At 35.1% G+C, this 24282-nt stretch overlaps 1 protein-coding gene and 1 pseudogene across 3 annotated transcripts in view; both read left to right on the plus strand.

Moving 5' to 3' along the window:
• ZFPM2 (zinc finger protein, FOG family member 2) overlaps positions 1-24282 on the plus strand; it is a 454092-nt gene that overhangs the window by 339318 nt on the left and 90492 nt on the right. The gene's annotated exons all lie outside the window — the stretch shown is intronic.
• LOC118015108 lies at positions 2812-10990 on the plus strand (annotated as a pseudogene).

Raw genomic sequence — 24282 nt, forward strand, 5'->3', positions numbered from 1 at the left:
TATATCTGTATTTATTCATTAGTAAAAGAGCTTATATGAATGGATAAGAAAACCACTAAAACCTGAATGAAAACTGTATAAGGGATATGAAAATATAATTTACACACACACAAAACTAAAATGACTAATCCAGTATAGACAGAGCATTCTCTGTAGTAACCACAACTCATGAGTCCTCAGTGGTTCCTCACTGTTCTGAAAATAGGGCCAAATTTCTTGGCATGCCATACACATTCTTCTAATAACACGATCCCTTATTCTCTAGCTATACCGTTCACCACCCCATCTCCTCACATTCCACCCTGCCCTCCTGCATTTCAACCAGTTCTCAGGATCCATCATGCTATGCTGTCTCTTACCCCACTACAATCCCAACATCCCTTACCCCTTTCTATTCCAGAATATGCAAAATGTAAATCAGTTACAAAGCATGCTATTTAGTTCAAATGACATTTTTTTTTTTTTTTTGTAGCAAGAGTTTCTGGAGAAAGGAAGCCGTGCATTGATTTATATTCTGCTACAACCTCCTTATTTTATTGGCAAACAGTAACAGTTTGTCTGTAGGTTACATTGTGAGTAGTACTGTGATACAGTATGTGATTGTGTGCATATGTTGTAAGGAAAGTCCCATCCTCAATTTACTCGGTCTTTTTTTTTTTTTAAAGATTTTATTTATTTATTTGAGAGAAAGAATGGAAGAGAGAGAACGAGATGGGGGAGGGTCAGAGAGAGAGGCAGACTCCCCGCTGAGCAGGGAGCCCGATGCGGGACTCGATCCTGGGACTCCAGGATCATGACCTGAGCCGAAGGCAGTCGCTTAACCAACTGAGCCACCCAGGTGCCCCTCAATTTACTCAGTCTTACAGTGAGAGTAACAATGCCCACCTGAGTGTTGCCCACCTGAGTGTTTCCCATATCTCACAGTGGGAAGAGTCCTAACTACCGTGTGTTACTTTAGAGATGATCCTTCTGGTAGATGTTCAGTGGTACAGTAGCAATGGAATAATTATTAGATCCCTTTCTGGTCCCTTCCTTTTTTCTCCCTCTTAAATGAATAGTGTCAGAAATAAACTTATATTCCAACAAACCAAAGTCCAGGGCCAGATGGCTTCACTGGTGAATTCTACCAAATATTCAAAGATTTAATACCTATCCTTCTCAAACTCTTCCAAAAAATTGAAAAGGAGGGAATGCTTTCAAGCTCATTTCATAAGGCTAGCATTAACCCTGATACCAAACCTGGACAAGGACACCACAAAAAAAGAAAATTATAGGCTAATATTCCTAATACATAGATACAGAAATCCTCAACAAAATATTAGCAAACCAAATTCAACAATATATCGAAAGGATCATACACCATGATCAAATGGAATTTATTTGAAGGACGCAAGGATGGTCCAACATCTGCAAATCAATCAGTGTGATATACCACATTAGCAAAATAAAGGATGAAAATCAATGATCATCTCAATAGATGCAGAAAAAGCATTGACAAAATTTAACACCCATTTATGATAAAAACTCAATGAAGTGGGTATACAAGAGATGTATCTCAATACAATAAAGACCTATATCTGACAAACCCACAGTTGACATCATACACAATAGTGAAAAGATGAAAGCCTTTCCTCTAATATCAGGAACATGACTATAATGCCACTTTTATTCAATGTGGTATTGGAAATCCTAGTCATAACAATTAGGCAAGAAAAAGAAGTAAAAGTAATCCAAATTTAAAGGAAGAAGTAAAACTGTCACTATTTGGGGATGGCATGTACTATATATAGAAAACCCAAAAGACTCTACCAAAATGCTGTTAAAACTAATAAATTCAGTGAAGTTCCAGGATACAAAATCGGTGTACAGAAATTTGCTGCATTCTACACATGAATAATAAGCTATGAGAAAGAGAAATTTAGAAAACAATCCCATTTATAATTGCATCAAAAAGAATAAAATACCTAGGAATAAATTTAGCCAAGGAAGTCAAAGACCTGTACAATGAAAACTATAAGACCCTGGTAAAAGAAATTGAAGAAGACATAAATAAATGGAAAGCTATTCCATGCTCATGGATTGGAAAAATTAACATTGTTAAAATATCAAAACAAATCTGATTCAGTGCAATTCCTGTCAAAATCCCGATGGTATTTTATACAGAGCTAGGACAGATAATTCCAAAATTCCTACGGAACCACAAAAGACCCGGAATAGCCAAAGTGATTTTGAGAAAGGAGAACAAAACTGGAGGTGTCATGCTCCCTGATTTCAAACCATATTATAAAACTATGGTAATCAAAACAGTATGATATCAACATAAAAATAGACACATAGGTCAATGGAACAGAATAGAGAGCCCAGAAATAAACCTATACATTATATGGTCAAGTAATTTATGACAAAGGAGCTAAGAATATACAATGAAGAAATAGCAGTCTCTGCAAGAAATGGTGTTGGGAAAACTGAACGGCCACATGCAAAAGAATGAACCTAGACTACTCTGTTACACTAAACACAAAAACTAACTCAAAATGGATTAAAGACTTGAATATAAGACCTGAAATCATAAAATTCCGAGAAGAAAACATAGATGACATTGGTCTTAGCAATGTTGTTTGGCTATGACTTAAAAGGCAAAGGAAACAAAAGCAAAAATTTTTGAAAAATGGGAGTACAACAAACAAAAGCTTCTGCACATGGATGGAAGTTGACATATTATGCTAAGTGAAATAGGTCAGATAGAGAAAGACAAAATAACTGATGATTTTACTTATATGTGGAATCTAAAATACAAAACAAAACAAAACAAACTCATGTATACAGAAAACAAACTGGTGGTTACCAGAGGGGAAGGGAGTTGAAGGGTGGGTAAAATGGGTGATGAGTGGTAACTAGATTTATGCTAGTGATCATTTTGTAGTGTATACAAATATCAAATTATAATGTGCACCTGAAACTTATGTAATGTTATATCCCAATATTATCTCAATAAAAAAGAAGTAAACTCGCAGATCATTACAGCACAAAGGACCTTAGAAGAGACCAGTTGGTATAATGTAGACTCTATGACCACTCTTCTATGTGCTACATGTTTTCTTGCTCAACACTCGCCTCATTTACAAATAAAGATTTGATGTTCACCTTCCCCAGGTGATTGAGCTCTATGAGGTCTGTCACTCTGTGGGAGAAAATTGCCCAGTCCCTGCTTCCCCTTGTTTGATAAACTGCCTGATACAAAGTACCTCTGAATAGCTAAATGGTTACATGAATGAGTCAGTTATACCTCAGAAAACTGAGGGTGACAAAGTTATACAAATCATATAAAGGAGTTACTGAAATTAGGAGGGGACGATGAAACCTACATATTCTCCTTCTAAGTTACTTATAAGCAGGGTGATTAATATCAGCTAGATCTTATTGTCATTCTGTAGTAAGTACCACCGAGAAACACAAAGCCAAGAACAGAGCCAGTGAGTGGAAGGCACAAGTGGCTGGCTGGTTGGGTGTCAGTCTGCTCTTTAAGGAAGGAATTAAGGACTGGCCTCTTCATTGAGGTGTCCTTTGAGCAGAAATCTGAAAATAGTGAGGAGGTGATTCATGATGGACATCTGGAGCAATTGTTCTAGACGTGGGGAAAAATTGAGGAAGAGCGAAGGAGTTGGCATTGCTAGCATATAGGAGCTTTGGGAGTTAGGAGAATTTTAGACATTAAGGTTACAGAGATGAATGTTGTGGTGGGGAAGATAATAGGTTCTCACAGATAATCGTAAGGGTGGGAAAATATTGGAGAGTTTGACATGGTGAGATTTATACATTTTCATAGGACTTTTCTGCCTGCTGTGGGGAGAACAGGGGACAGAGCCGAAGAAGGGAAATCATTCAGAACACCAGCACAACAGTCCAGGAGAGAAATGGCACACTTAATCACATGCTATGTCCACTGCAAGGGAAGCTTGGAAATGTGATCTAGCTGTATCCTGAAAGGGTAGGGAAAGCGGAGGTTTGGAGACCTCACAGTCTCTGTCATGGGATTCTTTAAATCCCACTCCAGATGAGTAGTTTACTGGGAGAGTGTCCTCCTGTGTATGGCTTCAATTCAATCTATTTGAGTACTTACGTTGTAATGAAACTAGGAATAGTCTCCCTCCCTGCACCCCTTTGGCATGTGACCACAGAGAAGCAGTGGTTCTCTGATGCACATACAAACTGCAGATCAGTCTCAAATACGAATTTTGTTTGCACTTTTAAAGCAATCACCATTGTTCCAACAGCCTTGTGAATCAAGAAGGACATTTTATTAGGGACAAGAAAGGGAAAGAGCAGAGAAATGACACAATGGATGACCACAAGGTTATCCCTGTGGCTTTACTTATCCACAGTGTACATTCTGAAGTCTGCATGCTTGTGTGCGCACAAAGGCAGCCATTCACCAGCCACACAGGCAGGCACACACACACACACACACACACACACTTTGACAATCTTCCCTTCTTCACAGAGAACATTATATTTCTGGTTTCCTTGGCATGTCTCATGATAGCCTATCTAACCAAAATCACCAAAGCTGCCTCTTTTCTTTCCACTGGTTTCTTCATCTATTAAGAATCAACACTGAGATAATCCTCTCTAAGAAGCCTACTCTGTCTTTTCCAGGTTGAATTAGGAGCCCTTTCTCTGATCTAGACTAATGTGTGTATATTGCTTTAACACACTTATCAAATTCTATCCAATTCATGTGTTTATCACTAGCTTGTTAGTGCTTTGTGATCAAAGACTGTGTGTTCATTTATGTATCCCCAATATTTAGCAGTGTCCAGTGTATAGCAGGTGTTTATTAATTGTGGTGAATGAATGAGGGAATGAGTGAATCAATGGACCACTCTGAGTTCAATATGACAAGGAATGGAAAACACACTGAGGACATCATGACACGGCAAAGTTCACAGCACATTGTGTAAGCATTACAGGTAGAGAAATCACCGATGAGCTGATTCCTCCTCTTTACAAGTTCTCTGGCCAGAAATATATCAGGCCACATTTATTTAACAGATTTCAAAACAACTGAGTGATACTGAATATAGCAACCCCTTTAGTTGGTTATTATTTACTTAGTTGCTCACATACACCCACATATCCCTGCTTTGTTTCACAGAGGACTTGAGATCAGGATGCGGAATGCATACATTGTAAATTTAGCTTTTCTCTATGAAAGGACAGCTTTACATAAGCTTTTAAAATATAGAATGAGAATTGAGGTTTTAAAACATGAAGTTTTGTCTTGAGAGATCAGCTTTTGTTGGGTGGTATAATTTTGCAGATATTAGCATAAACACTCCAGCAAAGCCAAGATGTTGGGGATGGGAAAAAGGTGGCAGGGAGCCAAAAGAAAGTATTGTAATTTGGTCGAAATTAACAGGCAGCTGTTAGGTCATCTCTAAGCTACCACTTAAGTATGCTGAAAATTCGGGGTGGGTTGAAACCAGAGTCAATTCCAATAAAATGTGGTTAGTTAAATGGTCAACATGGTTAAAATAATGTACCAAATAGCTAAATAAGGAGTTTGACATTTACAGTTGCAGAAGAGGGAAAGGTTACTATGGTGGATATGAATTCTCTTCAACTAGCAGTTTCCTCATCTGTACGTGGGGTTCGTAAAGTTATCTTGCTGGGAGAGTATGAAAGTTGGGCACCTAGCAAGTCCAAATACATAGTAACGAGGAAACATGGCAGATGACGTGGACCAGCAACAAACTACCAACATTGTAGAAGAGCCCCTGGATCTCATCAGGCTCAGCCTGGATGAGCAAATTTATGTGAAAATCAGAAATGACAGAAAGCTTCGAGGCAGATTACATGCTTATAATCAGCATTTAAATATGATATTCGGAGATGTGGAAGAAACTGACTACTATAGAAATTGATGAGGAAACATACGAAGAGATATATAAATCAACAAAACGGAGTATTCCAATGCTTTTTGTCTGGGGACATGGTGTTGTACTAGTTGCCCCTCCATTAAGAGCTGGCTGAAACAAAGAATTTACCATGTATGGAATATAGGAGCTTTTGTATGATTGCCTCTTTAAATGTAGAAGACATTCAAAAGAGAAACCTGTGTAAATTTTGATATTAAGAAATGACCAAGGATTCTTCCACTCCTGAAATGAGTTGACTTGCAGATAACTCAAAAATTCTTAAGCTAAAGGGCATTTTAATTTTTTTCCAACCCTTTCAATAAATGTGATCACCAAGATGCAGGGGAAAAAAAAAAAACAAAACAAAAAACAAATACATAGTAATGAATAACCTTATTGCAGATGTTCTATCTGATGCGCTCCAGCTCTACCAAAAGAAATTAACCTGCTGAGGTCAGCAAACAAGTTTGTGGTTCTTTATTGCTGGAGCCACCCAGGAATCCTTTATTCACTAGGAACTTTATCACTCACACTGTTAATTACGAAATATATGCAAACATGCATTTGATGAGAAAAATAATTTCAACATTGAACCACCATTTTGAACCCTTTTGGTGAAGTTTGGATGCTATGATTTAAAAAAATAAAATTAATATAAATTTGCTTGAGTAAAACATGTTACCACCTGAAAGCACTGTCCAGGTAATGCTTCTGCGACAATGGAAATATTCTATTCTGCTCTGTCCCCTATGGTGGCCACCAGCCACAGTCAGCAGTTGAGCACTTGACATGTAGCTAATGAGATTAAGGAACTGATTTTAAATTTTAATTAACTTAAAATGATTAGCCATGTGTGATTAGTGGCTATCATATTAGCATAGATTTCTACAAGGTTAGTTTATTAAACAAATAAGTAAAATATAAAACATTTCAGATGATAATAAGCACCATGTAGAAAAAGCCAGGAAGGGGAGATCATGATGTCCTTGTGAAATTTTAAAATATTTTAGTGTCCTGATTTATTGTGAATGTATAGGCCGTTTACCGATGTTCCATTTTCAATCATAAAAATATTTTCTACTCAAAAAAAGTAGGAGCATTTTTTTTCTTTTTTTTTTATCACAAGTGATATTTTTGTGACAAACTTATAAGGAACAAATTTGATTTTTTTCCAACAATGCCTTGGTATCTATGTTTATTTTAGTTTAGTCAGTCTTGTGGCAACTTTTCTATCGTGTCTTGAAACCGAGTGGAAGGCAGATTGCAACTTTTGCATTCCACTTTTGGAAAGTTGTTATACAGTCTAACCCAGGTAAGATATATAAAAATATATACCTTTATCATCATAAGATTGCAAAGCAGTTGATATATTTCTGGGACTGTGTCTGTTAAAAAGTAAAAGAATGTTTCATTTGGGGACATTAAGACTCAGTATTTCATAAAAATAGACAAAAGCAAATCAGACTCTGTGAACTTATCATATTTGAAATAACACAGAGCTTTTAATATTATCAAATAAAGTAGACCTCCAGGAAGCTTCAGATGACTATATAATTTTCCAAGTTAATGTTAAAAAAGAAAAGTCAGTTTTGATTGGGAGCTATACTGAAACTCCGACTGGGCCAACTGGGAAACTAGGCTATCATAGTGATTGTGATATGTAATATATTCCTTAAACTTTATTGATTTTCTGTAGTTCAGTACAAATGAGCTCAAAGCACTTCATGTATTTTATCTCATTTGTCCTCACAACATTTCTGTAAGATAGGTAGGGGGGCAACTGTAATTAAAGATTAGATGTGTCAGTTTTCCATTGTTACAGAAACGCATTAAACTGGAACCTATTCAGCCTGCCAACCAAGACAATTAAGTAGTCGTTTCACTTATCAAAGTACCAATTACTTGATTTTTTTTGTTACATCATAATTTTCTCTCAAACTAATCCTGCATCTTCCATAATTTCAAAGTTCAACACTAGTAGTACTTCTTGGGAACAGTATTTTGGGAGGCTTTCTTTTGTGAAATTTCCTAAATAATTCTTCTCTTGTCACCAGCTCAAGTTCATGCATAGGGCGTTAGGGTATGAAAACAAGTGCTCATTTTTTTAAAGTCAATAACATATGTTTGAGGCATGTTAGGTAATATAACTAATTGCAAACACTTCTTGCTTTGCCTCTTTTTTTTTTCTTATTTACTTAGGTCCTCAAAACTGTGCTATATGGCCCAACTGCTTTTCAAACAAGTAACTACTCCATCCCTATTATTTTATAACATTTATATTTAACATTTATATTTAGCACACAATGTTGATGTGAAACATTTTTTAAATCATATAGGTAGTGATCATAAAAAAATTCAGCTTTAAAGTTTTTCTACCAAAAAAAGTTAATCACACCATACATCTTCTTTTTTACTACTTCTTTTTAATTTCACATTATTTACCATCTCTACCAGTAACTAGGAAAAAAATATTTCCTTCCATTTGTGTGACAGAGACTGCTAGCTACTCACCAAAAATCCAGGCTCCCCTCTTCTTCCTGTGCACACAGATGGAGCAAATTCCCCAGGCTCCCTTGTAGTTCGATGCAGGTAGTGACTGTTTTTACCAGTGCCCTGTACGTGGGAGCAGTGGTGACTAACTCCAGGCCATGTGTGCCTTCCTGTGATTTTTTTAATCTAACTAACTCAGATGGAGATGATGCTCAAGGTGACTTTGTAAACAACATGTTGAAGACATCAGCGTCACCATCAGCCTAGGTCTTTGAATGACTTTGTGGAGGAAAATCATGCTGCCATTTTGTTCCCCTCCCCAGCACAATATAGCAAATGTCTATTGTAAGGGAGCCATTATACATCCCGGGGTATATTCATTACAGCAGTTAGCCTGGGATAACTACTACACCACTTAAAATGTGTATTATCACAAGAATACAAATATTCAAGAGAAGCTTAACAAGTGAGGTAGATATAAAACTACGGGCAAATATTTATTCAGATAAATCCCACTGGCCACAAACTACCAGAACACAAAGCCAGGAAGCCAAGGGATTACTTACTGGGTTAAAATTGCCTAGAAACTTGTGTGAGCAAGATGTACACTTTATAAATAAGACCCAGAACTGCATATATATTTTTCTAGCCCTAGTTTTTCCACAGTATGTATCCGGTTGATACCAAACCTTACTCAAATATCTTACCTAATACCGACATTTTTGTAGAACCTGATTTGGAATATATAAGTGAAAAAAAGGATGAAATATGAAAAATGGATATCAAAATCTGAAGCAGTGAAATAGGAGCATCAGAAGAAAATTGGATCATGAAATGGAGTTCCTGAACAGGAAGGAAATTAGAACATGCTTATAAGGACTATGTTGAATTAGAAATATGTGAAAATTTAGCTGCTCGAGGAAGTGGCATGGGAGGATCAATCAAGAAAAAGGAATATAAAAAGAACACATTATGGAAATGGGGAAGGAAAAGAAATAAAAGAAGAACACATAGTATATTGAGTATAAATTTTTAAGCTCTAAGGGTGAGAAAGGGCAAAAAGGAAAATAAAGCTGAGTGAATTAATGTTGGTTAAAAGGGGTAAGTGGAATCAAAGGGGGCTCTTAAAATTATATCAGGTGAAAAAGAAATACTAGAAAGAAAGTGGATCCATAAATAACCTGAAAATGGATGGAATCAATAATGTTTAAATGGTTGAACTACTCAACTTTAAAATGTTTTAACTAAAATAATGAAAGTTATGGAAAATTATTAAGTTATGAAGAGCTATAAATATGGCTAATGATAAAATTAAGTAAAAGAATATTAGAATGATTAAGTTGGTCAGGAGTTCTGATGATATGTATCATGAGGATCAGAGGGTTTCTCTAATTAATTTGCCATCCCCTGTGTTTTATTTTTAAAGAAATCATAGATAATGAAGAAACTAGCAAAAAATAAAAGGCAAAAGTAAATGTGATGCACTCTTAAAAATGTAGTTTTATTAATTGTGAAAATGATTATAGTTGGTTTTAATCAAGCAAAATCATAATATACATTAAGCAAATGTTTTGGATGGAAGAGATGAAATGTTTAATGAAAGAAAAGATTATCAAATTTTGATCAAGACATTTAAATTTTCTATAATTTTATTTGATCTATGGGCTATTCATAGTTTATTTTGTTCAGAATAAATTTAGTAACATAGAAAATTATTGGGAGCTCATCAGAACACAGATGTTCTATATTCTCATATATATACAAATATATATTAAAGAAATACTTACAAACATAAGTAATATATATAAATATAATCATATAAAAACATGTATGTTTCAAGGTATATATTTTTGATTACCATTATTTACTAAGTTCAAACAATAAAACTAGATCTTTAGGAATGTATGACACCATTCTGAATGTGTGTCACGTACATAACAAATATAAATTATTGTTAGAAGTATTTTATTAAGCCAAGAACTTTAAAATGTAAGGATTATAAAAAGAAGCATGTCCATCACCAATAAATTACTCATCAGTATTCAGTTGTGTTGCCTACATGGTGACTCTACCCTATCGGTTGTCCTCCCCCTACACTGATCTTTTTTTTTTTCATTTTTCACAAGGGTCAGGCTTTGTTCTGCCCAGGGCTTATGCATATGCTGTTTATCCCTGTATACTTAACCCCCTCTGACTATGCACCTCCACTCTTTCCTTGACCTAAGCATTTTGAACTCTTCCTTCATATCTTAGGCAAAGCATGACTTCTCTCATGGAAGTCTCTCATGACTTCAACCAGGTCAATTAACCCTGTACCTATTACCCTGTATTACAACCAAAGACACATCATACTTTAAAAAAAAAAAAGACGTAGATGTTGATATGATTGTTACTGTTGAAAGGAACCTGAAACTTCAATACATTTTATCTCAAATATTAGAATATTTTTCTATCTTTCATGTTTTCTTTATAGACCTATTAAATGTACTCACCAGTGAAAAGGTCTTTTAAAAGTTATAATAAGCACAAAATTCACATAAGCACTGTGGCTGACATGGAAACTTAATACAATTCCATTTTTTCTTCATTGATGGAAATAACTGAGTTATTAAGATTTGATTACTAAGATTCTCATAACAAAGCAATTCTTTGGCCAACAGTTACAGCTCTGTCATTATTGCTGGCTAAACAAGTTGAAAGCTATTAATCAGAGGCATGAGTAAGTTGTTCTTGGTGTGGTGGTGGTGGTGTGGTAAAGAATGAAGATGATTGTGATAAATACTCCATCATGGAATCTTTTGTATAGTATTTTTAAAAAATAGTGACTAGATGAAAACTGAATATCCTATTCTGGGATCGTTTATTAATTTCAACATTTCAAGCTGTACATGTAGTCAAATAAGCTATTACATCAAGAGGCATATTTTCCTTTTTAACCTGGAGACTTGCATGCAAGTTAGATGAAACAGCAGGTTGCCAATGATCTAGAGGATGCAGAATGAAAGAAAGAAAAAGTGAAACAGATGATTCATCCCATCAGCTTCCTGAAGGTCTTTAGACTTACCCTTGTAATGCCATCCTTAGAACTAGCAAGCAAGAGCACTTCGGAGCTTTTAGCCATCTTCATATCCTGCACACCCCAAAATCGGGAGGAACCTGGATAGCCTTAAAGTAGTGTGCAAGAACAGCACATGACACAGACTTCAATGAGGAGACCAGAGAGAAGTTCTGGTCTTCACCTTGACATTGCTCAATTCTCTCACCCTTGGTCTGACAGTTGTCTCTCTACACTTAAGTTTCTTCACCTGTAAAAATGTGTTAAAGCTAATAATAAAAATAGCTCACAGTTTGCAACTGTATGATTGATGTCTGCTTCACCAGAGTGCTATGTCAAAATGATGCGCCTTATTTAAGCCTCAAAATAAGCCAGTGTTGTTATTATTCCCCCGTATTGGGGTTGAGGAAATGGAGATTTAGCATACAGTTATCACCAGAGTCCAAACCTTTAGTCTTGGAATACTACCATAGGCCACACTTGGTGCCCAGTCTACCAAGGAGGATAGAGGGCAGGAACCATGAGCTTCAGCGCTAGAGATTCCTGCTCAGTGGGAGTCCTTGCAGGGGTCTCTCCGGCAGGCTATTTAGCTGCTGTTTTGCTGCCCAGGAGACCTCTTCTCCCCATATGGCAAATCAGTGCAAGGAGACGAGACTCATGTTGGCACTTGTGGGAGCAGCCGAGTCTAAAGCCTCCTGACCGCACAGGAACTATTATCTCTTACAATATTTCATATGCAGAATTTCCAGGGACACATCAGTTACAAGAGTCACCAAACTCTGGGAAGCCCAAAGTTTGGTCTCCTCATCACGTATTCAGTAGTTCACTTATAGTCCTTCCAGCTGAGTTTCAATTTACCAATCAGTGGTCTTTTTTTCCACAAGCAATACTACATAGTAACATAGTTAAAACTTCAACTTTTACCAGGGAACCCTATCTAGAAGTTAAACTCGAGTTAATTTTACATGAAAAGGGAAAATAATTTTATTAATCTTTTACATACCAGTAACTTTTCCAGTCATGGAGCTAATAGGCAGAGGAGCTGGTATTGGCCCTAATCGATCAGACTCTAAAGCCTCTAATCAATATTCTTGTTCCCCTCGCCTTGCTAACTACCCCACAGCTACACTAGCCTTCTTTTTGTTTATCGAACACTTGAAGCTTATTCCTACTCCCTGATTCCTTTGTCCTCTCCCCTGAATGCTGTTCCCCTGCTATTCACATAGTGGCTTCTTCATTCAGGGTTAGCTCAAATACCCCCTCCTCCAGGAGATTTTTTTTGAACACCTTCATTTTTTTCAACCACGTTCTCCTTCCCCACAACTACCTAGTAATTTCCTGTTGCATTGCAATGTTTTGTTTCCTTTCTGACACTTCACCCTCTGAAATTATCATGTTAAATGTTCTACTTATTTATTGTCTACTTCCCCTCACAAAGATGTAAACCTCATAGCCTAGTAATTGGAGTTAACTTGCTTACTGTTGTTTCACTAGTACCTAGAATTGTCCCTGGCACATGATGGGCGTAGAGTTATTGATTGATTGAAAAATGATGCTCTCCTATCCAATTTCTCTCATACAACTCTTATGAAATTCAGATAAGGATATCCAAACATGTTTTTATTTCTTAATAACTTAAAAATAAAAATTTTAATTCTGCCCAAATAACAAACCAAAACTGCCTTTAGACAAAACGTCAAGGCAAAAGCTTAATCTTCATTCAAAAACACTTTTATTATACATTGATTATGTAGAAGTCATGCTGTTTTAGGGTCTGTAGTGGACACCAAAGAAATAAAATCATGAATCTCTTATGTACTTACCAAATTATATTTCATTTCATTCTTTACAGATTCTCTGTAGTTGGCGTCTAAACTGATTAAGGCCTTGAAAAGTGTTTGATTAGTTTTTATGATGCTAACGTCTAGAACAGTGGATTCAAAAGTCAGATGCAAGTAGCTCAGTGAAAAAAAATTATTAGAATTTCTATTCTTTTTTCATTTTTATTTCTCTATTTTTAAAAATTGTCTAATTTATGTTTATGTTATGAAGACTATACAGAGTTCATGTAGTAAAAATGCATAAAATTTATAAATAAATATCTGTTAGGATGCATGCTCAAAATTTTGCTTATGGGCTGTGTAACTGCAGTAAAAAAAAAACAAAGATCATTGGAATGAAAGCTTCAGACATATAACAGGTATTTTTATTATTTCATAATTCATATAAATGAATTATATGATCAGATTCTTACAAATGGGGTGTGGACAAGTACTTAATTCAATTATATCTTAAATGCTTTATGAAGGATGCAGAACACCTTCCTTCAGAATATGGAAAAGGAAAAGATAACTTTTGCCTGTGGAAAGGCATAGGATTGAAACTGGCATTTACCTTTGTAATATGGATATGATTTACTAAAGTTCAGATAAAGAGGATGCTCATTCTAGGATCTATTGCAAGCAAACAGAAAAATAGGACCAAGCCTCTTGTGTTCAAGATGGTAACTTTTCCAGGGTAGAAGAGAAGGTTTATGAATAGGAAAGTAAAGAGGAGCAGTAAGGTTCAGCAGAGGAAAACCAGTGTGATACACCATATAAACAAAATGAAAGACAACAACCAAATGACCATCTCAATAGATGCAGAGAAAGATATTTGGCAAAATCCATTGTACTTTCATGAAAAAATTCTCACTAAATAGATACAGTGGAGCTCAGCTCAACACAATAAAGGCTATGTATGAAAAACCATATATAAGATCATAATCAATGGGAAACAATTGAAAACTTTTCTCCTAAAGCCCAAAACAAGGTAAGAATGCTCTCTCTTGTCACTGCTATTCAACATAGTCATGGAGGTATTATCCAGAGCAAAGAGGAAAGAAAAAAGAAAAGACATCTAAATCTGAAAGGAAAAGTAAAATAACCTCTTTTTGCAGATGACATGATCCTATATGTAAGAAACCATTAAGACACCACAAAAATATCCCCCAAAACTGTTAGAACTGGTAAATAAATTGAGTAAAATTGTGTACCGAAATCAACATACAAAAATCACTGGAGGTTGTATATACTAAAAACAAACTATCTAAAGGGAATTTAAGAAAACAATGCCATGTACATCAGCAACAACATCAACAACACTGGGTGTTATATGCAACTAATGAATCATTGAACACTATATCAAAAACTAATGATGTACTATATGTTGGCTAATTGAACATAATAAAATTCAGTTAAAAAAAACAAAGTGAGTACATGAAACACTTCCAAACTTTGTATTCTAAACTATGGAATTATCTTTTCAACTAACACTAATAAATATTACAGAAAAAAAAATTAAAAACTTAGGAATTAAATTAACCAGCTCTATAAAAGACTCAAACACTGAAATTACAAAACATTGATGGGGAAATTTTAAAATATGCAAATAAATGGAAAGATGTCCCATGTTCATGAATTGGAAGAATTTGTATTTGTTTAAATGTCCATATTCCCCAAAGCAAACTATAGATTCATAGCAATCCCTATCAAAATTACACTGGCACTTTTCCAGAAATAGAAAAGAAAATCTGAAATTCATATGGAACCACAAAAGACCATGAATAGACAAATCAGTGTTGAGCAAGGAGAGCAAAGCTTAAGACATCAAATATCCTTACTCGAAATTATATTACAAAGCACTAACTGGCATCATAATAGATATATAGACCATTGATACAGAATAGAGAGCACAGACCATGCATTTGTAGTCAACTGATCTTAGACAATAATACTGGAGAAAGAGTTATCTCTTCAAAAAATGGTGTTAATAAAACTGGATATCCACATGCAAAAAATGAAATTGAACTCTTTTCTCAAGCCATATACAAAAATCAACTCAAAATGGAATAAAGCCTTAAATGTATGACTTGAAACCTTGAAACTACTAGAAAAAAACTAAGGAAAAGCCTTCTTGAAATTGGTCTTGACAATACTCTTTTGGATATGACACCAAAACCATGGGCAAAAAAGGGACAAAACAAGTGGGTTACATCAAACTTAAAAGCTTCTGCACAGCAAAAGAAACAATAAACAAAATGAAAAAAAATTGCACAATATATAACGGATAGGGGTAAAAAAAAAATTAAAAGAGCAGTAAGAAGATAGTTCCAGGAAAAGTGTCATGGGTTCTGAATACTAGGCTAAAGGTTTTTTAGTTTAACAACAAACAGTAGAAAGCTAGAGAATGTTTCCACAGAGCAATGGTACTTTCAAAATGATATTTCAGAAACATGTTAGCAGTGTGCAGGACTAGCTGGAAAGTAGCCTGGAGACAGAGGTGCCCGTCAGACACCTACTGCAAAGAGTTCAACCATGACACGAAAAGAACCTGGGCTGTGATGGGTACAGTGCCCTTCTCTTGTGTTGGAATAAAAGCATAAGAGTGGGGAATTTAGAGAAAGAAGGTTCACTTTATGGACTCTATACATAAAAGTGTTTCATAAACACCTAGTTTGGAGCAGAAGAAATGGGTAGTGTAAGAAAATACTGATCTAGTCCTCCACTGGGAGAGCTAGTGCTCATTGGATGAATAATTAAGTCAATGGAGAAACAACAAGTCCCTATGGATAGCAGCTTTGCTGGCACACAAGAAGACTGGCAAGTGTTACATGCATTGTTGCAGGTTATTGACCAGCTCTTGGCAACTCTGTGGTACTCAGCAGGTACTAAAGGATATTAGTGACAAAATGCCTTTAGTAAATTGCATTTTCATGCAAGTGATGCTGCAGTTTTTATTTGGTATGGCCCCATTCAAGAATGTTAGGACCTCTGGCAAGTGGTCCCATCCTAAATTAAGTTTAAGAGAGGGCGAAGGACACTGTTAATGGCACTCTTAGTCTGAGGGCTCAGCCATTTTGTTTTTGTTTTTTGCTTCACTACACTACATGCCCAACATTTAGTAAAGTATACTTTGAAAAGTATAGGCAAAGACACTGAGATCGGAAGATACACATATAACAAAAATTTTGAATCAAGAATAAGCTATGTATAATAGTCCTAAATCTAGCTTTATTATCCATTTCTTATTTTTATTTGAATTCAATTTGTTGGCCATATGTTCTCTATATAGATAGCTATAACATTTACTTGTTGCCACTAAATTAAACTACAGTTAACTTCTTAAATGTCTGTAGGTATATTATTCAAGTTTTTTGGAGTCTCGATATTCTCTTAACAGTAAATCAAATAGATTTTCTGCCCTCCTGAGGTTAAAGATATATATGAGGAAGAGAATCACAAGCATGATACTTTCTTTAAAAAAGATTCTACTTAGTAATAGCTGTGGTTAAATTTTCATGAATCATTCCACCATTAAAAATGTTGAGCAACTTATTTTACTTCTCAGAGACTCACATCTCCCATCTGCAGTATGAGAACTATAATAGTAACTTATGAGTGTTGTATGAAAATTGAGATACTTCATGAAAAGCTCTTATCAGAGTGCCTAGCAGTTGATGAGCATTCAATCCATGTTTAGTATTACCCATAATATTTCTGAGCATATGATTAAAATTACTCAACACCTTTAGGTCTCTCTTTTATAATACTTAAATGAGTTAAATACATTAATTTTACCAAGTGATATAACTGAATTTCCATTGAAGAGGTTGAACTTACCTCCAAATAGATCATGTAATATAAAGTTATAATTTTACAAAATTACAGTTTCATTAAAACCTTTCTCTATTTCTTTATATTAAGACCAAATTTCAAGGATACATATCTATCAATAATGGTGCTCCATCATGTTAACAATAATGACAAACTACCTAACTTCTACTGAGGATTAACTTTGAGTCAGGGAAGGCCAAATGATTCACATGTATTATACCACATTTAGTTTTTAAGATAGCCTCTAAGGTAGGTACTATTTTTACCCCCATTTAAACCATGAGGAACCTCTCTAGTGGAACCAGAATTTGAATCCAGATCTATCTATTGTCTTCATAGGATCAGCACTGAACCATTATCTGTGTTGCCATATTTTATAAATTTAATATGATAGGGCATTTTGTGTTTTTTTTAAGATTTTATTTATTTATTTGACAGAGAGAGACACAGTAAGAGAGGGAACACAAGCAGGGGGAGTGGGAGAGGGAGAGCCCGATGCGGGGCTCGATCCCAGGATTGTGGGATCATGACCTGAGTCGAAGGCACACGCTTAACTGACTGAACCACCCAGGCACCCTGATAAGGGCATTTTAAAAAGATATGATAATGTTTTTAAGAAATGAATATCCCTCCCCCCCCAAAAAGAAATGAAGATTCCTATTAACCCTTCTGCATTATGTTTCCCTATAATGTATTAGATCAAATTAATATTTCTTCTGAGAAAATAAAAAATTGTGGGTGATGATCTTAGAGAAGGAAAAGAAAATCTACTTATAAGACTCCCCCTACAGATAAGAATTCCCCTACAGGCTCAGTCTTTATTACACCAAAATATTTGAGTTAGGCAAGAATGGTTTGGATTTTGATGTGCTGTCCCTGAAATTGGTTTTTAAACTTAACCCTTCTTTTTGTTTAACAGATGGAAATCAGCTAGTTCAATACTCAGTATCAGGAAAGCAGTAGTGGCTTAGCTCTGAGTTGATGTTCAGATCTGGTTGAGATCTGGATGATTACAAGGGTTGGTTTCCATTTCTCACATTTCACTCTTTCATTAAGCGTAGATACCAACCACACTTGATGAAATCTGACTGACTCACGTATGAGGAGAATGGGCCATCAGTGAAAACCACAGAATAGAAAGTATTTAAGATGTTATTTCTGCTGGCTGGATATTACAGAGTTCAAATATTAGAGTAGGAAATAGGTACTTGTACTAGAAATATGTATCATACATTTATACCTTTAAGTTATCTCTACATTGAAGTTAAATAATTTCCCAGGGTTTGTTGTTGTTGTTGTTGTTGTTGTTATCTTTTCCAAATATAGATATTCTGCTGTGGAAATGAGAAAAAGAAGTGCTTGTGTAAAATAAATGGAAACTGAAACAAAGAAATAACCTAAGAATGTGATTTTCTTGCTCTCTAGAGAAACTTTGGGGTTTATTTTTCATCTTTCATTCAGAGGTCTAGATTATATTTTCACTTCTTTATTTCTGTTACTTGTTAGATCAAGTAGAGCTGATCTGTACAAGCTCAATATGCTGGGAACATAGCAATGGCCAAACATGGATCTACTTCTCTTTTTAAGAACCTCTGCTGAACACAATGAGTAGATTAGGATCTGCCTGCTCTTTTCCTTTGGTCTTTGCCATACACCATCCTGGTATTTTCAGAGGGGACACTCTAGATGTAGGGCTGTTTTAAATCATGCTTTGGGCAGTGAGGAGAGATGACCTGCTTAAGTCTTTAAGAAAACTTAAATTATCTTTCCGTGACCATAGGTACCCTGTTTCCTCAATCCCCTACCTCTGACCTCTGTGTAAGAAGGTGCACCTTTCACTTTACATGGATATTCCACAGAAAATTTAAGAATTTTCATTTCCTATTAGTTTGAAAATTAGATTCTGACCAGGAAAAAACTTTATTTCTGAGCATTCACCTGTAGGCTAACTTCCTTCCATTATATTTGCCACTAAAGTTATTAACAATTAGAGAGTCACTTATTTCCAAGATGAAGTTCTTTCACCAGGCATATGCATGAAGAACCAAGAGCATTCATTAGCTGCTTCCTTCTTTTTTAATACTCCTTTATTATTAGAAAATACAAATATGAAATAATTTTATTCTACTCTAACTTGATAACCTTTCTTGGAAAGACAATTTAAAATTATATTCTTTTAAATTTCATTTTGTTGTATCGATAAGCTATAAATAACATCATTTCAAGCAAGTTCTGTGTGTATTTTTGAACTGACCTTAGTCTGAAACATGACAAAAATTAATCAGACCAAAGTGTATTTTGTGAGTGCTAATTAGACTCTGATACTTTTCATTTCTAATCTTCCTAAATGAATCAGCAAGGTGTTTTTTCAGAGTTCGGCTTCATGAGGGATCTACTTAAATTTGTATCATTGGTTTACAGGAATTCACCATTGTTAATTTACACATACTGTTAAGTTTTTACAGCTTATAGTTCTACTTAATGATCTAGTTCACCTGAATCTGTTTAGATCAGTCTCCTAAATAGTCCACGTGGAGTGAAATTTGCAGAGGTAGGGGATTGAGGAGAAAGGGTGTCCATGGTCATGGAAAGATAACTTAAGTATTCTTAAAGCTGTTTAGGAGACTGATAATAGACAGACACAAAACAGAAAAATGTATCGGGATACAGATGACCTCTGATGATCTGACAGCTATTCAGTTACCAAAAGTCTGATGATCCAAATTTAGAATAAAAATATTAAGCCAAATATATATCCAGATTTTCAAGTTAGCAAACAACTTTGGATCTTAAATTCTCTCCCTCCTTTTCAGTGAACACATGGTTATCTGCTAATCTGACAAACATAGTGGATAATCTGAGTCTAAGAGATAGAACCTACTTCATATAATTTAAAAGATGCAATCGTGCATACTTTATAGTCCCACTTATGTCCTACTGACCTCCCAAATTTGAAATACATGGACCATAATAAAGGTTAGAGTGAGCCCTTAATCTTAATTATGCATTTCGCAGTATTATAAATGCTGAAAGATTACTTCCAATGTTTGGTATAATCTTACAGGGTGCAGATGTGGTTCCCTTTGGTACATGCCATCTTTACTGAACTAACAATTTCCATAATGCTGTCACATTCTGCATGGGAAGCAGATTTAGAGATAGGTAATCCATGTAAGGTATTTTAAAGCCAGCTTATTAAAGGATTGAGGCCTGCTGTTAAATTGCATATGCCTTCAATTGCTATGAGGAGCAAACAGCCACAAGAAGTGTAGTCAATTAGCCAGGCTAGGGAAAGGCCTATTTAAAGTTTGATGATATAGCCTTTCAACTTTTACTTAAAGCTCCTTTTAGGTTTATATTTACCCCATTAAACTGTATTTCATGCTATATACTGTAATGTAATTTTCCCAGTAATCCTGGAGTGTAGATATTAAGAATTAGGAATATTTTTTTTTTAATTTATATCCTGAGGTTACAATTGTAAAATTTGTCTTTTTCCTTGATAGTGGTATTATTTCAAAGTGGGAACCCACACTTTGGGTTTTTTTTTTTAACATTGCTAAGTGTGAATGGCTAAAGTAATTTCAGAGTACATAATCGTGTTTACTGTTCCTGTACTGTGTCTTTCATATGTTGAGAGCCATGTGTAAGAACTGGGATGAAGAATGTCTTACCTGTGCCCTCTGGTAGTTTTGAGTTTGTGTGTTATCTTCAAACAAGGGGAGAAGGTTAAACTGGTCCTTAAATTCATTTTCAAATCTCTGAATCACAGGTTTTGCTATACCATGATGTGTTCTGAAAACATACGTATTTTCTCTTGCATTTCTCTTGTGTCTTCCACAATGCCTAACTTAGCTCTCTGCAAACAGTAGGCATTCCGTCTAAGTTGTTGACTTGGCTTTAACTGAAATGAGTCCTAATTACCTTTCTCTTAATCTTGAGCCCACCTATCCTTTCCAAGTTGTCATTTAGTTATCTGTTCTTGATTCCTGCATTTCTTGTATTCCAGGCCAGGGACTCCCGAAGTGAAAGGGACACTAGGGAAGGTGGCAGGGAAGGAGATGGAAGGGGTGTCATTCATGCGAAATACATTTGGGGGAAACCATTGGGGATCTCAAAATGCATATCAACATTTTTAAAGGTCCAAGATACCTTATATCAAAGAAATCTCCTTTCACTTTCTTAAATCCATGGGCCATTTTGTATTAGAAATAATATTAGAACTTTCATTGTTATTTCCTAGACAACAAGACAAGCCAGTTTTTAACCAGTAGAAAATGGAATATTCCCAAACTGGGAAAATTTGGTTGAGCATTTGATAGTTTTTAGATATATTATGGACAGAGTTTGTAAATTGTACAAAAAATAAAACAAAAAGATGTTTAGGGATTGAGTTGTAAAAATAAAAATTAGTAGTTTCCTGGCTATACACTTTATATAGTAAAAATAATAAAAGCCGTGGGATCTGTTATTGCCACTAGGTTATAAAGCTTCAATGTCAATGTTGTTTAGACTGCATGTACACTGATGTGTTTATCTAGAATATATTTCCATCAAAAATACTTCTACTTTATTCTGTTTCATGTATAATCAAAATCAGTTCTTTCTCTTCTCTCCTTGTTGGATTCTTTTGAGAACCTGGAGGAGGTAGGCAAGACACTATTTTAATACATTAACCTAAGCCAATGGATTTGGGGAGTATGCAAGTAAAAATGAACACATAAGTTATTTAAAAGAGAAGTGCAGTTTAATTTACCTAATGTCAAACATGAGCAATATTACATCTCTTTGGATTTAATTGCAAATTTCAGTCTTTCTATAAGGTGTAATTATCTGAACATCTTGCCATTAAAATTAAGTGTGAGTGAATTTTGACATATTCACTTTCCTTTGTAATAAATGAAAGGTAATATTTTTATTTTGAAATATTTATAGTGTAAATTACCAAAATGGTATTTCTCTTCTATTCTAATAAATCTGTTTTTACATAAGTGCTAGAGGTTAATGGCTAGATTTTAAATTGCTTTCCATTTTGATAATAAGTGGATTTCCAAGAGAGATGATTTTATTAAAAGAGATTTTCGTCACTCTGATTCTTTCTTTATAAGGAAATAGTTCATATTTGCACAAACTCAAGTGTAAAATATGAAGCCTAATCAGTATTTTTTCTAAACACACAATTATGAACATTATTTTGAAGGACTTTCCTCTCTTAATAATGTAGTTGCTTTTTTGTGCCTCTATTTTAAAATATATCTTTTTTCCCCCTTTCTACAAAGATTGGATATTTTTTCTCATAATCAAATAATAATACCTCTCAAAAGTGAATAATGGCAGTGATTCCACTGAAAATTAACTTTCAATTAATGCACTGCAACTGTGATCAAATATTGATCAGTTTCTTTATTTTGTGCATGATTGCAAAGTGAGAAATATAATGCAAACCCTCAAATAATTAATCCAATCACACTGAAAAAAATTAGACTAGTTACACAAAGGCATAAAATAAAAATACTTCGCATCTGATATTTGCTGTGTTATTTATTGTTGTCCTATACTAACTGCATTGTTGTTTATGATAAATATTAGTAGAGGGCAATAATCTTAGGCATTTTTGAAGGGTCTGCTAAACTCAGAATTATTATTGAAAAGTGAAATGTAAATACCTAGATCTTCGATAACAAAGTAATTAAAATGTATGGTTTTGCCTAGTGTGTATAATAAGGGCTTATATTTGATCAACCATAAAAGTTATTTAATCATTTTAACCTTGGAATACTACCCCACAAAACACTACTTAATGGAAGTTAGCTGAGACGCACAGAGTTTCAAAACATCAGGTCGGCAAAGCAAGAGGGCCCAGAAAATTCAAGCCCAGCTTATTCTGACATAATATTATAGCAGGTTGCATGGCAACCAGTGGCTGTGGATTTTGAAGTTACTTTATCCGTATTCAATGAAGAAAGACTTAGCTGGAATTGATTTTAGTAATTTTCAGAATTAATCAGGTATTCAAGAATTATTTAAACAGACATTTCCTAGGTTTCTACAATTTAGAAATACATATGTAAAGTCTGGTTGGCAAAATAGCACCAGTTACTGATTTCCTAGTTATTTGTTGTTGTTGTTTTTAATTATGTTATGTTAATCACCATACATTACATCATTAGTTTTTGATGTAGTGATCCATGATTCATTGTTTGCATGTAACACCCAGTGCTCCATGCAGAACGTGCCCTCTTTAATACCCATCACCAGGCTAACCCATCCTCCCAACCCCTCCCCTCTAGAACCCTCAGTTTGTTTCTCAGAGTCCATAGTATCTCATGGTTCATCTCCCCCTCCGATTTCCCCCCCTTCATTCTTCCCTTCTTGCTATCTTCTTCTTTTTTTTTTTTAAACATAGAATGTATTATTTGTTTCAGAGGTACAGATCTGTGATTCAACAGTCTTGCACACTTCACAGCACTCACCATAGCACATACCCTCCCCAATGTCTATCGCCCAGCCACCCCATCCCTCCCACCCCCCACCACTCCAGCAACCCTCAGTTTGTTTCCTGAGATTAAGAATTCCTCATATCAGTGAAATCATGAGACATGTCTTTCTCTGATTGACTTATTTCATTCAGCATAACACCCTCCAGTTCCATCCATGTCATTGCAAATGGCAAGATCTCATTCCTTTTGATGGCTGCATAATATTCCATTGTATATATATACCACATCTTCTTTATCCATTCATCTGTCGATGGACATCTTGGCTCTTTCCACAGTTTGGCTATTGTGGACATTGCTGCTATAAACATCGGGGTGCACATACCCCTTCAGATCCCTACATTTGTATCTTTCGGATAAATACCCAGTAGTGCAATTGCTGGGTGGTATGGTAGGTCTATTTTCAACTTTTTGAGGAACCTCCATACTGTTTTCCAGAGTGGCTACACCAGCAGTTTCCTAGTTATTTGATTAATGATACATATTAGATACTTACTGATAGATTTGTTACATCCTGTAACTTGCGGTAAAGCTGGTTATTTTCCAGAATTTCAATGAGACTTTCTTTAAGTGATTTCCTGTTGACTCCATCACTGTCAGGTCCTTCATGACAACACGTTTTTCAGTTTTTTTAAAGTTCAGATTTTATTTTTGCTGTAACCTGCCGT

The sequence above is a fragment of the Mirounga leonina genome, unplaced genomic scaffold (genome assembly GCF_011800145.1).
Source record: "Mirounga leonina isolate KUSES-001 unplaced genomic scaffold, KU_Mleo_1.0 Mir_165, whole genome shotgun sequence".
Classification (NCBI taxonomy): domain Eukaryota; kingdom Metazoa; phylum Chordata; class Mammalia; order Carnivora; family Phocidae; genus Mirounga; species Mirounga leonina.